Here is a 15,819-nt window from a genome sequence, read left to right as displayed (position 1 = left end):
AGAGTCAAATCTGGATGTAGCCATAATTCTGAAAGCCTTTTAAGACTCTCATACTCAATAAACCGTGCTGGATTATTATGGAACATATGTTGATGCCAGAGAGTTTTACCTCAAATCCTTTCTCTCCTATTTATTAGTTGAGTAACCCTGGACACAATCTTAAAGCAATCTGATTCCTAATCTTAAGATATTTTCAAAATTGGTGCTGTACATACTCTAACTCAGCATTCAATATACAGTATTGTTTCTTCCATAATCAAGATTCACCAAGTTCAGGAATCAAGAGATAGAAATGAGAGAGGGTCCATCCATTCCTAGTGATTCATCAGCAATTTTTTTTAATTTCTTTCCCCATGACCTTTGGAGCTGTTAGTTCCAAAGAGAGTAGTGCTTCTACTGGGGTATGCAACAATAAGCCCATTGAGCTGGAGGTTGAGATGGCCACCTGGTCACTTTGTGCTCCTCATGCCTCTGAATCAACAGACAAGGAGGGTAACTATTGTACTGGTTGGAATAATTGATCCTCATCACCAAAGACAGGTCAGACTGCTACTACATAAGATAGGGAAGAATGAGTATATCTGGAATACAGGAGGTCCCTTAGGGTTTTTCTTAGTACTACCATGCTGGGTGATTAAAGTTAATGGAAAACTGCAACAACCCAATTCAGGCAGGGCTGTTAATGGTCCAGATCCTTCAGGAATGAAAATTCGGGTTATCCCACCAGGCAAAGAATCACAACCAGCTGAAGTACTTGTTAAGGGAAAGTGGAATGTGAAATAGGTAGAAGAAAGTAGTTATAAATAACACTTATGACAGCATGGCCAGTTGTAGAAATGAGGACTATAATTGTTATGACTATTTTTTCCTTATTTTGTTATGAATATGTTTGTGTGTGTACGTTATTAATCAAATGTATTTGTTTTTTCCCCTTTCTTATCTTCTTATCACATAGCATAAGATGTATTAACTATACATGATTGTATTTAAATATTGTTAGCTTTACATCATAGTATTTAAGTTATAGGACATCAAGTAGAAGAATATATATCACTCAAGGGCTTTGTATCCCTTTCAGGGAAGGGGCTAATGCTTTCTCAGTTGTACACAGGATAGTTGTATCCCGTGAGAAAGACTTACAACTTTGCTATTGTCTTTATTTAAAGACTAAGTGTAGTTTAAGGACATGTGCCTGGGTGCCCAATTGACAAGGGGTGACTATAAATGATTAAATTTTATGTGTCAATTTGGCTAGGCTACGGTATCCAGTTGACTAATACTAGTTTAAATGTTGCTGTGAAGATATTTTATAGATGTGATTATGTATAATTAGTTGTCTTTAAGGAAAGTAGATTACCCCTGCTAATGAGGATGGGACTCACCCAATCAGTTGAAGGCCTTAGAGCAAAACCCAAAATTTCCCTGAAATGAAGGAATTCTGCCTTAAGACTATAACATAGAAATCCTGCCTGAATCTCTAGCCTGCTAGTCTGTCCTAAAGATTTCAGACAAATGACTACAACATCAGCTTCTGTCTGAGTTTCCACCTTGCTGGTCTGTCCTATAGATTTCAAACTGAAGACTACAACATCACTCTTGCCTGAGTTTCTAGCCTATTTCCACCAATATTGGATGTGCCAACTCCCACAATCACAAGAGCCAATTTATCTATCTATCATCTATCTTTTTTTTTTTAAAGATTTTATTTATTTATTCGACAGAGATAGAGACAGCCAGCGAGAGAGGGAACACAAGCAGGGGGAGTGGGAGAGGAAGAAGCAGGCTCATAGCAGAGGAGCCTGATGTGGGGCTCAATCCCATAACGCCGGGATCACGCCCTGAGCCGAAGGAAGACGCTTAACCGCTGTGCCATCCAGGCGCCCCTATCTATCATCTATCTTATTACCAGATTAATTTTGTTTCTCTGGAGAACCCTGATATACGTTCTAAAGTACCTCCTTTCTGTAGATTTTGCTCACATTAAATGAAATAACATCTATGTGATGTGAATTGGCTGTTTTAATCGCAAGAAACAAATAATTTGACTCAAATTGGTTTACACAATAAATGTATATTAATGGCTTGTATGGTAGATTATTTTTTTCTAAATTTGGTCCCACCAATACAAACTCTATATCAAACGCTCTTTTTACAATATGATATTGACATACTTCCACAGAAAGTACATGTTTATGATTCCTCTCCCTGAAAGGAGGTACACATCTGTAAGACACTTGATCAATATAATAAAACAGAAGCAATCCTGCCTGAATTTTTAAGTTAGATCATAAGAGGCAATATAGCTTCTCTCCCTGTTTCTGTGTGCCTGCATGCATGTATATGTGTATGTGTACAGTGTACGTGTGTGTGTGTGTCTGTCTCTCTTTTCTCTTTCTCTGTTTTCCTTTTCTTGGGAATCCTAGTTACCACAGGGGGTGGAAGCCCATCCCACCCAGGGAGGTCGTGTATCAGTGTTCCCACTAATAGTCCCAGCTAGTTTCCCAGCCTACAGCCAGCATGTTTCTAAATGTGTGATTGAATAAGCTTCAAATGACAGCCCACAGCCTTCAAGCCTTCAAATATTGCAGCTGAGGACTTACGGAGCAGAGATAAAACATCCTACAGTGACTGTCTGAAATCTTGACCGATAGAAGCAAGAGATAATTAATTTATTGTCATTTTAAACAATACATTTTAGGGTATTTGTCATACAGTAATACATAATGAATACAACTTACTTTAGTGAAAAAAATCTAAAGATGATATAAGTTTTAGGCATGATCATGAATTGGCTGTGTTCCTCTGCGATTATTTTTTCCCAAAGTTCTGGTTTCTTTTGTATGTTGACTTTATCAAATTACGAAAGAAAAATAGCTACATTTGTTTCTCTGCCTCACATCTGTATAATATATGGTCCAGAGCAAAGAGATCACTTTTGTTCAACCATTTCCAGAAGGAAATCTGAAATTCAATATGATTGAACTCCTTTAAGTAACATGACCACATCTAAAATAATGTGAAGTTTAGGCATATGGAATATAATCATTGGCTTATCTGGGTATATTTTCTTCATCCTTGGAATCAAACCTATATTAGAGGTTCTCAGGACAAAGAGAATAGATACTCTAGAAGCAACCACAGATTTCCAATATAAACACATGATCTAATATTTGATATGTAGAGTTCTTTATATATGATAGTTTTGATTATTACTTAGTTTTCTTTAAGGTTAAATATTTTCTCATGTATTACCTTGGTATTCATCAGTCACCTAATCTTTTTATTACTATCTCACTCACTAGTATATAAGCAATGCTATTACTTCCGATTTTTCCCCTTTTAATTTCAAAATCCCCTTTATTTCTATAAAGTATAGTAAATGTGCCGATCTCTATCTGAGTTAGCTACAGCATTCACAGGCTATGTTTAAAATTAAGCCATTTTATTCATTCTTTCTTGAAATTGTCTTCAGAATACTTGGCAATGTTAGGTGATAGCATATGTTTAATGTTATTAAAAGCAAAGTCATTTTAGCAAAGGTCTGGAATAGCACTTTAAATCCACAAAAGGTACACCCCACGGAGGTCCTGGAATAGCATTTAATAAGTACAGAAGGAAGAGAAGTTGGAGTGCATAACATGAGTAATGTAAGATATAAAGAGCTAGTGTTAGTGGTTAGAATATTTCCCAAATTCTGTTCTGCAGAATGTCAGTTTTGTGGGGGAAAAAAGGTTTCAGAAATTAAATGTTTGGAAAATGCAGTGTGTTATCTTGCCCCTTTGGAAATTCAAAATGCAGGTTACTATATTAAAAAACCTAATAAATTCCATAGTGAAGGGATTGTTAAGTTTTGCTAGGCTAGCTTTCCCCAAAGATTTGAAAAACAAAGACAGATCACTTGTTTTTAAGAGATATTCAACACTAAAAATGAAACTAACGGGGTGATATATACTGGGGAGTAAAGTGCTGAAATATGGTTTGTTACCAATAAAATGAACCATAATGCAAGATATTGGTTATTTAAAGCCTTAAAGTAATAAAAAAGGAAACAATGTAAACCATTCTAATGTTATCTTAAAATGGCAATTTCTAGTGTCAGCTGAGAGGAAGTAAACCCATTCCACCCTATTTCTCCCACAGTTAACTAATAAAATACCTAGACAATATTTATGAAGTGACTATCTGATGACTCTGAAAAGTAAATAATAGAAGGCAGGTTCAGGAGAGAAATCAAAACTCACAAAATAACCAGTACAGTGGTAAGGTTCCCTGTTTTATATTTTTAAAATTTTATTTATTTTTTTCTTCTCCTTTTCTCCTGGCTCGGATTCTAGGCAAACTAGATCATGGGATTTCAGTGTGCATGGACAGAGAAAACTCTAGGAAAAATCTGTGTTTCAGGCTAGAGGACCAGGAAGTTGGCCTTTGTGCAATGGAAAGTTGTGTGTGTGTGTGTGTGTGTGTGTGTGTGTGTGTATGTGCAAATCCCCCCATTTTTTTTTTCTTTCTTTCCTTGCCCTGACCTGCGGCAAACCCTGTTCATGAAGCTGCAATGCTGTGTTGGCAGCCGTAGTGGCAGCAGCTGCAGCTGAGTAGGTACTTAAACACAGAGAGAATATCCTTGTTTCTGATCAGAGGCATTTGGAAAAAAAAAAAAAAAGAAAGAAAAAAAAATATATATGATCTAAAGTGTTTGGAGGGGATCCCAGTGATTTTTTACTTTCTTTTCACTCTACTTTGTCCAGGGTAAGACCTTGTTGAGAGAAGTATGGACAACATAAGGAGGCTAAAAAACCTGGGTATCTTGTTGGGATACCAGGTAAAAAAGATACTTTTGAAAACCAGAAGTATGAGAGAAACCATGGAGAAAAGAAAATTGGATACTTTAAATCTACAAATGAAGTCCAAGGCTAATTGCATAGCCGCACTATAGAAAGGAAACAGAACACCATAGGAAAGCTTTGGGAACTCAGCTATGGTCGATACCACTCTCCAGGTCCCAGACTTATTTTTGGGTTAGTACACATTGCAAGATGCACCCAAGTAACTCACAAACGCTTTGAAAACTAACCTAATATTGGAACAACGACCCACAAAAGAAAGTTTAAAACTCATAGTCTGAACCTAACTGGGTTCATTGCCTGCTGAAACACACAAGAAAAAAAAGTCAGTATTCTCTGGAGGTTTTTAATAGTATTCATAATATTTAAAATGTCTAGAGTACATTCCAAAATTACTTGACATACAAAGAATCAGGAAAATCTCTGTTTGCTTAAAGAAAAAGACAATCAACAAATACTACCCTGAGACAACCCCAGTGTTGGAATTAGACAATATTATAAAGCAACTACCATAACCTTGCTCCATGAGGTAAAGGAAAACACTCTTGAAATAAATGGAAAGATGAATGTTCTCAGCAAAGAGACAGAAGCTACAAACAAATAAACAAACAAAACCAAATGGAATTTTAGAGTGAAACAAATACAATAACAGAAAAAAACTCACTAAATGTGGTCAGTGTAGATGAAAGAAAAATTGTGAATTTGAATATAGATTAGTATAAATTATTCAAATTATACAAGAGAGGAAGAAACGATATAGCAATGAAGTGAGTGTAGGAAAATTGTGCAACAATATCAAAAGGTTTGACATTCATGTCACTGGAGATTGAGGGGAGGGGAAATTTTCTGATGCAGAAAATATTTTGAAGACCTACTTGTTTACAACATCCTGGGTTTAGTGAAGGACATGCCTTTGCAGAGTCAAGAAAGTCAGTGAAACTCAAACAAGATAGACTAAAGGAAAACATCACTTATACACATCATCATCAAACTGATGAAAGCCAATGATAAAGAAAGATATTAGAAGCCATGGAGGCCAGAGGAGAATGGGACAATACTTTTTAACATAATGAATGAAAATATTGTGAACTCAGAATTCTTTAACCAGCAAAAACATCCTTCAGGAATGAAAGTGAAATAAAGACATTCTCAAATGAAGGAAAACTAATGGAATTCATTGTCAGTAGACCTGCTTTCAAAGAAAGGTCAATAATACCCTTTGGCCAAAGAAAAACAATAGGGGAAATCATGGAAACCGAAGGATGAAGGAAGAGCAATAGAAATAATAAATATATGGGTAAATATAATAGACTACTTCTACCTTCTTATGTTTCTTAAACTATGCAAAGTTCCTAAAAGTAAAACTATATATAATATAGTATGGTGGGGTTTATAATGTATGTAATCCGATTCATACATATTAATTTTATATGGCTGTCACACAATTACAACTTCAGCAGCTTTTAAACAATACAAATTTTTAATCTTACGTTTTTGTACATCAGAAGTCTGATACGAGTCTCATCGGGCTAAAACTGTAGCATTTGCTGTGTTCTTTTCTGGAAACTGCAGAGGAGAATCCACTTCTTACTCATTTAGAGTGTTGGCAGAATTCATTTTCTTGTTATTGTAAGACTGAAGTTCTTATTTCCTTTCTTGCTACCAGTTTAGGATTGTTTTTAGCTTGTAGAGGATGCCTCTGTTTCTTGGATTATGGCCTCTTTCCTCCATCTCCAGAGAAGCAACAGTGATTCATATCACCCTCACACTTCAAATCTCCCCTCTTTCTTCTTGTACCGCGTGTCTCTGACTGCAGCCGGGATAGGCTCTCCTCTTTTAAGGGTTAATGTGATTACACTGAGTCCATCCAGACAGTCCAGTATAAAGTTAAGGTCTTTAACCTTAATCACATCTGCAAAGCCCTTTTTGTCATGTAAGGTAACTTATTCAAAGACTCCAGGAATTAGGGCATGGCTATCTTTGGTGGGGTTAGGGAACATTCTGCTTACCACAACATGTGAAACTACAACATAAAGGGAGAGAGGTCAAAGGGAATTATATATTTATAAGATTTTTATCTTTTACTTGTAATGATAAAATATTAATATTCAGTAGACTTTAATAAGTTATTAATGTATATATAATTTCTTGATTAATCACTAATAAATATGTGAAATACAGTTAAAAAGCTGGTAGATAAACTAAAATGGACTATGTATCAGATCTTTATTGCTTTATAACAAATTATCTCAAAAACTAGTGGCTTAAGATAACACACATTTATTATCTCGTAGTTTCTGTGGGTCATAGCATAAACACGGGTAACTATGTCTCTCACAAAGCTGCAATGTAGCTGTCCACTGAGACTGGAGTCTCTTGAGAAAGCTGTACTGGGGCAGAGTATTTGCTTCTTATTTCATAGGGTCGTTGGCAGCATTCAGTTGCTCATGGGCTGTCAGTTTGAGGGCCTCAGTTACTCAATGGCTGTTAAGGAGAGGCTGCTCTAATTTCCATGCCACATAGACCTCTGTCCCAGGGCAACTTGCTTCTTCACAACATGCCAGCTGAGCAGGCACTAGTGGGAGAATGCCAGCAAGGTGGAAGTCAGTCTTTTACAACCTAATCATGAACTGACATCCCATCACTTTTATTATCTTTTATTCATTAGAAGCAAGTCACTAGGTCTGACTCAAACTTAAGAAGGAAGGTTTGCACAAAGGCATTTAATTAGTTTTTCTAGAAGTTTAGCAAGTAACAAAAAATGTAGTGGTTTAAAGCAACACAAATTGTTAGCTTACCATTTTATGGGTCAGGATTCTGACAGTCTATGTTCTCTGCTCAGGGTTTCAGAAGATCACATCAAGGTGTGGTCTGGGTTAATCTTATCTGTAGGCTGCAAGGGATAATTCACTTTTGAGCTCATTCAGGTTGTTGATCAAANGAAGGGATTGTTAAGTTTTGCTAGGCTAGCTTTCCCCAAAGATTTGAAAAACAAAGACAGATCACTTGTTTTTAAGAGATATTCAACACTAAAAATGAAACTAACGGGGTGATATATACTGGGGAGTAAAGTGCTGAAATATGGTTTGTTACCAATAAAATGAACCATAATGCAAGATATTGGTTATTTAAAGCCTTAAAGTAATAAAAAAGGAAACAATGTAAACCATTCTAATGTTATCTTAAAATGGCAATTTCTAGTGTCAGCTGAGAGGAAGTAAACCCATTCCACCCTATTTCTCCCACAGTTAACTAATAAAATACCTAGACAATATTTATGAAGTGACTATCTGATGACTCTGAAAAGTAAATAATAGAAGGCAGGTTCAGGAGAGAAATCAAAACTCACAAAATAACCAGTACAGTGGTAAGGTTCCCTGTTTTATATTTTTAAAATTTTATTTATTTTTTTCTTCTCCTTTTCTCCTGGCTCGGATTCTAGGCAAACTAGATCATGGGATTTCAGTGTGCATGGACAGAGAAAACTCTAGGAAAAATCTGTGTTTCAGGCTAGAGGACCAGGAAGTTGGCCTTTGTGCAATGGAAAGTTGTGTGTGTGTGTGTGTGTGTGTGTGTGTGTGTGTATGTGCAAATCCCCCCATTTTTTTTTTCTTTCTTTCCTTGCCCTGACCTGCGGCAAACCCTGTTCATGAAGCTGCAATGCTGTGTTGGCAGCCGTAGTGGCAGCAGCTGCAGCTGAGTAGGTACTTAAACACAGAGAGAATATCCTTGTTTCTGATCAGAGGCATTTGGAAAAAAAAAAAAAAAGAAAGAAAAAAAAATATATATGATCTAAAGTGTTTGGAGGGGATCCCAGTGATTTTTTACTTTCTTTTCACTCTACTTTGTCCAGGGTAAGACCTTGTTGAGAGAAGTATGGACAACATAAGGAGGCTAAAAAACCTGGGTATCTTGTTGGGATACCAGGTAAAAAAGATACTTTTGAAAACCAGAAGTATGAGAGAAACCATGGAGAAAAGAAAATTGGATACTTTAAATCTACAAATGAAGTCCAAGGCTAATTGCATAGCCGCACTATAGAAAGGAAACAGAACACCATAGGAAAGCTTTGGGAACTCAGCTATGGTCGATACCACTCTCCAGGTCCCAGACTTATTTTTGGGTTAGTACACATTGCAAGATGCACCCAAGTAACTCACAAACGCTTTGAAAACTAACCTAATATTGGAACAACGACCCACAAAAGAAAGTTTAAAACTCATAGTCTGAACCTAACTGGGTTCATTGCCTGCTGAAACACACAAGAAAAAAAAGTCAGTATTCTCTGGAGGTTTTTAATAGTATTCATAATATTTAAAATGTCTAGAGTACATTCCAAAATTACTTGACATACAAAGAATCAGGAAAATCTCTGTTTGCTTAAAGAAAAAGACAATCAACAAATACTACCCTGAGACAACCCCAGTGTTGGAATTAGACAATATTATAAAGCAACTACCATAACCTTGCTCCATGAGGTAAAGGAAAACACTCTTGAAATAAATGGAAAGATGAATGTTCTCAGCAAAGAGACAGAAGCTACAAACAAATAAACAAACAAAACCAAATGGAATTTTAGAGTGAAACAAATACAATAACAGAAAAAAACTCACTAAATGTGGTCAGTGTAGATGAAAGAAAAATTGTGAATTTGAATATAGATTAGTATAAATTATTCAAATTATACAAGAGAGGAAGAAACGATATAGCAATGAAGTGAGTGTAGGAAAATTGTGCAACAATATCAAAAGGTTTGACATTCATGTCACTGGAGATTGAGGGGAGGGGAAATTTTCTGATGCAGAAAATATTTTGAAGACCTACTTGTTTACAACATCCTGGGTTTAGTGAAGGACATGCCTTTGCAGAGTCAAGAAAGTCAGTGAAACTCAAACAAGATAGACTAAAGGAAAACATCACTTATACACATCATCATCAAACTGATGAAAGCCAATGATAAAGAAAGATATTAGAAGCCATGGAGGCCAGAGGAGAATGGGACAATACTTTTTAACATAATGAATGAAAATATTGTGAACTCAGAATTCTTTAACCAGCAAAAACATCCTTCAGGAATGAAAGTGAAATAAAGACATTCTCAAATGAAGGAAAACTAATGGAATTCATTGTCAGTAGACCTGCTTTCAAAGAAAGGTCAATAATACCCTTTGGCCAAAGAAAAACAATAGGGGAAATCATGGAAACCGAAGGATGAAGGAAGAGCAATAGAAATAATAAATATATGGGTAAATATAATAGACTACTTCTACCTTCTTATGTTTCTTAAACTATGCAAAGTTCCTAAAAGTAAAACTATATATAATATAGTATGGTGGGGTTTATAATGTATGTAATCCGATTCATACATATTAATTTTATATGGCTGTCACACAATTACAACTTCAGCAGCTTTTAAACAATACAAATTTTTAATCTTACGTTTTTGTACATCAGAAGTCTGATACGAGTCTCATCGGGCTAAAACTGTAGCATTTGCTGTGTTCTTTTCTGGAAACTGCAGAGGAGAATCCACTTCTTACTCATTTAGAGTGTTGGCAGAATTCATTTTCTTGTTATTGTAAGACTGAAGTTCTTATTTCCTTTCTTGCTACCAGTTTAGGATTGTTTTTAGCTTGTAGAGGATGCCTCTGTTTCTTGGATTATGGCCTCTTTCCTCCATCTCCAGAGAAGCAACAGTGATTCATATCACCCTCACACTTCAAATCTCCCCTCTTTCTTCTTGTACCGCGTGTCTCTGACTGCAGCCGGGATAGGCTCTCCTCTTTTAAGGGTTAATGTGATTACACTGAGTCCATCCAGACAGTCCAGTATAAAGTTAAGGTCTTTAACCTTAATCACATCTGCAAAGCCCTTTTTGTCATGTAAGGTAACTTATTCAAAGACTCCAGGAATTAGGGCATGGCTATCTTTGGTGGGGTTAGGGAACATTCTGCTTACCACAACATGTGAAACTACAACATAAAGGGAGAGAGGTCAAAGGGAATTATATATTTATAAGATTTTTATCTTTTACTTGTAATGATAAAATATTAATATTCAGTAGACTTTAATAAGTTATTAATGTATATATAATTTCTTGATTAATCACTAATAAATATGTGAAATACAGTTAAAAAGCTGGTAGATAAACTAAAATGGACTATGTATCAGATCTTTATTGCTTTATAACAAATTATCTCAAAAACTAGTGGCTTAAGATAACACACATTTATTATCTCGTAGTTTCTGTGGGTCATAGCATAAACACGGGTAACTATGTCTCTCACAAAGCTGCAATGTAGCTGTCCACTGAGACTGGAGTCTCTTGAGAAAGCTGTACTGGGGCAGAGTATTTGCTTCTTATTTCATAGGGTCGTTGGCAGCATTCAGTTGCTCATGGGCTGTCAGTTTGAGGGCCTCAGTTACTCAATGGCTGTTAAGGAGAGGCTGCTCTAATTTCCATGCCACATAGACCTCTGTCCCAGGGCAACTTGCTTCTTCACAACATGCCAGCTGAGCAGGCACTAGTGGGAGAATGCCAGCAAGGTGGAAGTCAGTCTTTTACAACCTAATCATGAACTGACATCCCATCACTTTTATTATCTTTTATTCATTAGAAGCAAGTCACTAGGTCTGACTCAAACTTAAGAAGGAAGGTTTGCACAAAGGCATTTAATTAGTTTTTCTAGAAGTTTAGCAAGTAACAAAAAATGTAGTGGTTTAAAGCAACACAAATTGTTAGCTTACCATTTTATGGGTCAGGATTCTGACAGTCTATGTTCTCTGCTCAGGGTTTCAGAAGATCACATCAAGGTGTGGTCTGGGTTAATCTTATCTGTAGGCTGCAAGGGATAATTCACTTTTGAGCTCATTCAGGTTGTTGATCAAATTCACTTTCTTGTGATTATTGTTCTGAGCTTCCCATTTTCTTGTTGGCTGTCAGGGGTGCTTTTCTTAGATTCTTAATATCATTCACCTTCCATCTCATGTGCCACTTCTATTTTCAAGCCAATGTGGGCATATCACATCACCTTTGCATTTCATATCTCTGATTTCCTCTTCTGATACCAGCTGGAGAAAACGCTTTGCTTTTAAAGGGGTTCATGCAGATAATTTCCCTATTTTAAGATCAACTATGTCATATGCCGTGCCAGAATTATGGGAATAATATCTCATCATATTCACAGGTTTTGCAGTTTAGGGTATGGAATCTTCTGGGACATTTAGGAACCAATACTGGAAATCGGTGAGCACTGGGAGCCAAGAAAGCAGTTGTCCAGCACTTAACATCAAAAGTTTTGAAATAATACAAAGAAGGCAGGAGAAGTAAAACAGAAGGCAGGAGAAGTAAAACAGAAGTAAAACAGTAAAAGCAAGAGGGTAAACAGGAAAAAAATGTTATTAGTAAATCCAACCACATCAATAATTATATTAAATACATTGTTCTGAACATATCAATTCAAAGACAGAGATTGCTGTATTGGATAAAATAAAACAATAAATAAAAAAGATAATACCCAACTTGTTTTATGCTGTCTATAGGAAACTCAGTTTATAGACAATGATATGGGTAGGATAAAAGTAAAAAGATTGAAAAATACATACCAATACAAACACTAACTAAAAGAAAACTGGATTGATTACAGTGATATTAGACAAAATAGATGTTAGAACAAGGAATTACTAGAGATCAAAAAGAACATCACATAATTAAAAACCCATCAGTACACCAAGAAGATATAATAATCCCAAATGTGTATTCACTTAACAACAGAGCTTCAAAATACATGACACAAAATCTAATAGAATTGAAGGAGAAATAGATAAATCCACAAGTTTCTTTGGAAAATTCAACATATCTCTCTTTGTAATGACTAGAATAAGTTGATAAAAAAATCAGAAGGAATACAGAAGACCAGAACAGGGCTATCAACCACCTTGATCTAATTGACTTTATGGAATACTCTAACCAACAACAACAACAGCAATGGAATGTACATTCTTCTCAGGTGCGCTTAGACATTCACCACAGTAGACCAGTTTCTGCATTATAAAAACGTTTGGTTTTTTTTTTTCTTTTTAAGATTTTATTTATTTATTTGACAGAGAGAGAGAAAGAGAGAGAGCACAAGCAGGAAGAGTGGCAGGCAAAAGGAGAAGGAGAAGCAGGCTCCCCACAGAACAGGGAGCCCAATACAGGGCTCAATCCCAGGACCCTGGAATCATGACCCAAACTGAAGGCAGACACTACCAACTGAGCCACCCAGGTGCCCCTGCATTATAAAAATGTATTACAAATTTAGAAGGATTGAAATACAAAGTATGTCCCATGGCCATATCAAAATTAAATTAGAATTAAATTACAGAAAGATATATGAAAATATTTAAATATTTAGAAATGGACAACATACTTTTAAATAATCCATAGGTCACAACATAATTACCAAGAGAAGTTAGGAAATATTTGAACTAAATTAAAATGACATTAAAATATATGAAAATTTGTGAGATGCAGCTAAGGAAGACTTTAGAGGGAAATTTATATAACATTATAGGTTTATTTTGGAAAAGAGGAAAATTTTCAAATCAAGCATATAAGCTTTGATATTTAGCAATTAGAAAAGGGTAAACAAACTAAACACAAAACAAGCAAGAAAAAGGAAATAATAAAGGTGAGCAAAAAACAAAAAACCCAGAAAATAAGAAAAATTAATGAATCTAAAAGATGTTTTTTGAGGACAACAATAAAATTGATAAATATTAAGACTGAACAGGAAAAATAATGTGAAGACAAATTACAAACATCAAGAAGAAAGAGGAGTTATCACTATAGACCCCACAAACTTTAAAAGGGCAATAAAGCAGCACTATGAAAAATTCTATAATGATAAATTCTGCAACTTAGACATATTGGTTAATTCCTTGAAAGCCATAAATTACCAAAAGTCATTTAAGAGGAAATAGATAACCAGAATAATCCTGCATCTAGTAAGGAAATTGAGTTCCTATTCAAAGCTTCCTACCACAGCCTGCCCCCCCCAACCAATTGATTTCACTGGCAAATTATATCACTATTTAAGGAAAAAATAATACCAATTCAGAAAATAGAAAACAATTTCCAAATCATTTTACAAGGCCAGGATTACCCTAATGCCAAAACCAGTAAAAACAAAACAAAACAAAAAGCAGCAAAAAAGAAAAAAAGAGAAAGAGAGAGAGAGAGAGAAAAGTACAGGTCAACATCCCTCATGGACATTTACACCATTCAACAAAGTAACAGAAATCAAATCCAATAATATATAAAAATTATAATATTTGACAAGCAGATGGGGTTTATCACAACAATGCAAGGCTGGTAAAATGTCATTAAACCAATCAATATAATCTATCATATTCACAGAACAAAGAGGAAAATCCTCATTATCCTATTAAAGATAAAAATGCATTTGAAAATATTCAACATTTGGGGTGCCTGGGTGGCTGAGTTGGTTAAGCATCTGCCTTCGGCTCAGGTCATGATCCCAGGGTCTTGGGATTGAGCCCTGCACCTGCAGCCTGTTTCTCCCTCTCCCATTCCCCCTGCTTGTGCTCATTCTTTCTCTCTCTTTCTCTGTCAAATAAATTTTAAAAATCTTAAAAAAAAAAAAATTCAACATCCAAACTCAGCAAACTAGGAATAGAATGGAACTTCTTTAACCTGATAAAAGGCATCTATATTATACAACTTATATTTAATATCATACTGAAGAGTAAATCTGATTTCCTCTATGTTCATGAAAAACAAAAACAAAAACAAAAAAATAAGGATGACTGCTCTCATGACTACTCTTCAATATTCTACTGGAAGTCCTAGGTAGTACAAAAAAGAAAGAATATGAAGTTAGGTGCTTACAGATAGTAAATGAACACATAAAACTGCCTATTCACAAATGACATGATCTGTCTACACAGAAAATCCCAAGGAATTTACCAAAAAAAATTTCTAGAATTAATTAGAAACCTTATCAGTGTTATAGTATATGAAGTTAAGATTTAAAAAATCATTTATGTTTCTATATACTAGCAAAAAACAGTTGTAAAACAAAATTTAAAAGGCAGTTCTACATAGGTTAGCTCCAAAAAATGAAAAAAATGTGGGTATGAATCTAACAAAAATATGTGGAACATCCATATACTGAAAACTACCAAACACTGGTTGAAATAAATAGAAAACCAAATAAATTGAAAGAAAAATATTTATGGATTAGAAGACTAAATATTTTTCAGATGTAATTTTTCACAAATTGATCTAAACATTGAAAGCAATCCTAATCAAAATGCCAGTAAGATGTTTTATAGATATTGAAAAACTGATTTAACATTTATTTGGACAGGCAAAGGAACTAGAAGCTCCAAAATAATTTGGAAAACTAACAAAGTTTAGGGATCCATATTATTGATTTTAAGACTTACTCTAACATTATAGCACTCAGTATGGTATTGGTAAAAGCATAGACACATAGATCAATAGAACAGAATAGAGTATATAAATAGATCTATGCAAATGAGGTTGACTGATTTTTGACAAAGATGCAAAGACAATTTAAAAAAGAAATCACTGTGTTTTCAAAAAATTATGCCACTGCAATTGGAAATCCGTATACAAAAATTCAAATCTCAATGTATATCTCATGCCTTATACAAAAATAAACTTCAAATAAAAATTATATGCCTCAATGTAAAATGTAAAGGTATAAAACTCTGAAAAAAATAAAAGATATTGGGAACATTGGATCAGGCAAAGTGACTTTAAATATCCCAAAGGCAAAATACATACAAGAAAAATAAAAAGATAAATGGTCTTTATTAAAATTTAAAGCTTTTGCTTTGCAAAAGACACTGTTAAGAGGCCGAGAAGACTGGAGAACATATTTGCAAAACACATTATCTGATAAAGGACTTGTATCTAGAATATATAAAGAACATTTAAAGCTCACTA

At 34.9% G+C, this 15,819-nt stretch overlaps 1 pseudogene; it reads left to right on the top strand.

Annotated features, from left to right (window-relative positions):
• The first annotated feature begins 353 nt into the window (after nucleotides 1-353).
• Nucleotides 354-15,819, top strand: part of LOC109489113 — a 101,492-nt pseudogene continuing 86,026 nt past the window's right edge.

Source organism: Ailuropoda melanoleuca, chromosome 1 (assembly GCF_002007445.2).
Source record: "Ailuropoda melanoleuca isolate Jingjing chromosome 1, ASM200744v2, whole genome shotgun sequence".
Lineage (NCBI taxonomy): Eukaryota > Metazoa > Chordata > Mammalia > Carnivora > Ursidae > Ailuropoda > Ailuropoda melanoleuca.
Note: the sequence above shows the minus strand (reverse complement) of the source record. Positions and strands in the feature narration are given on the sequence as shown.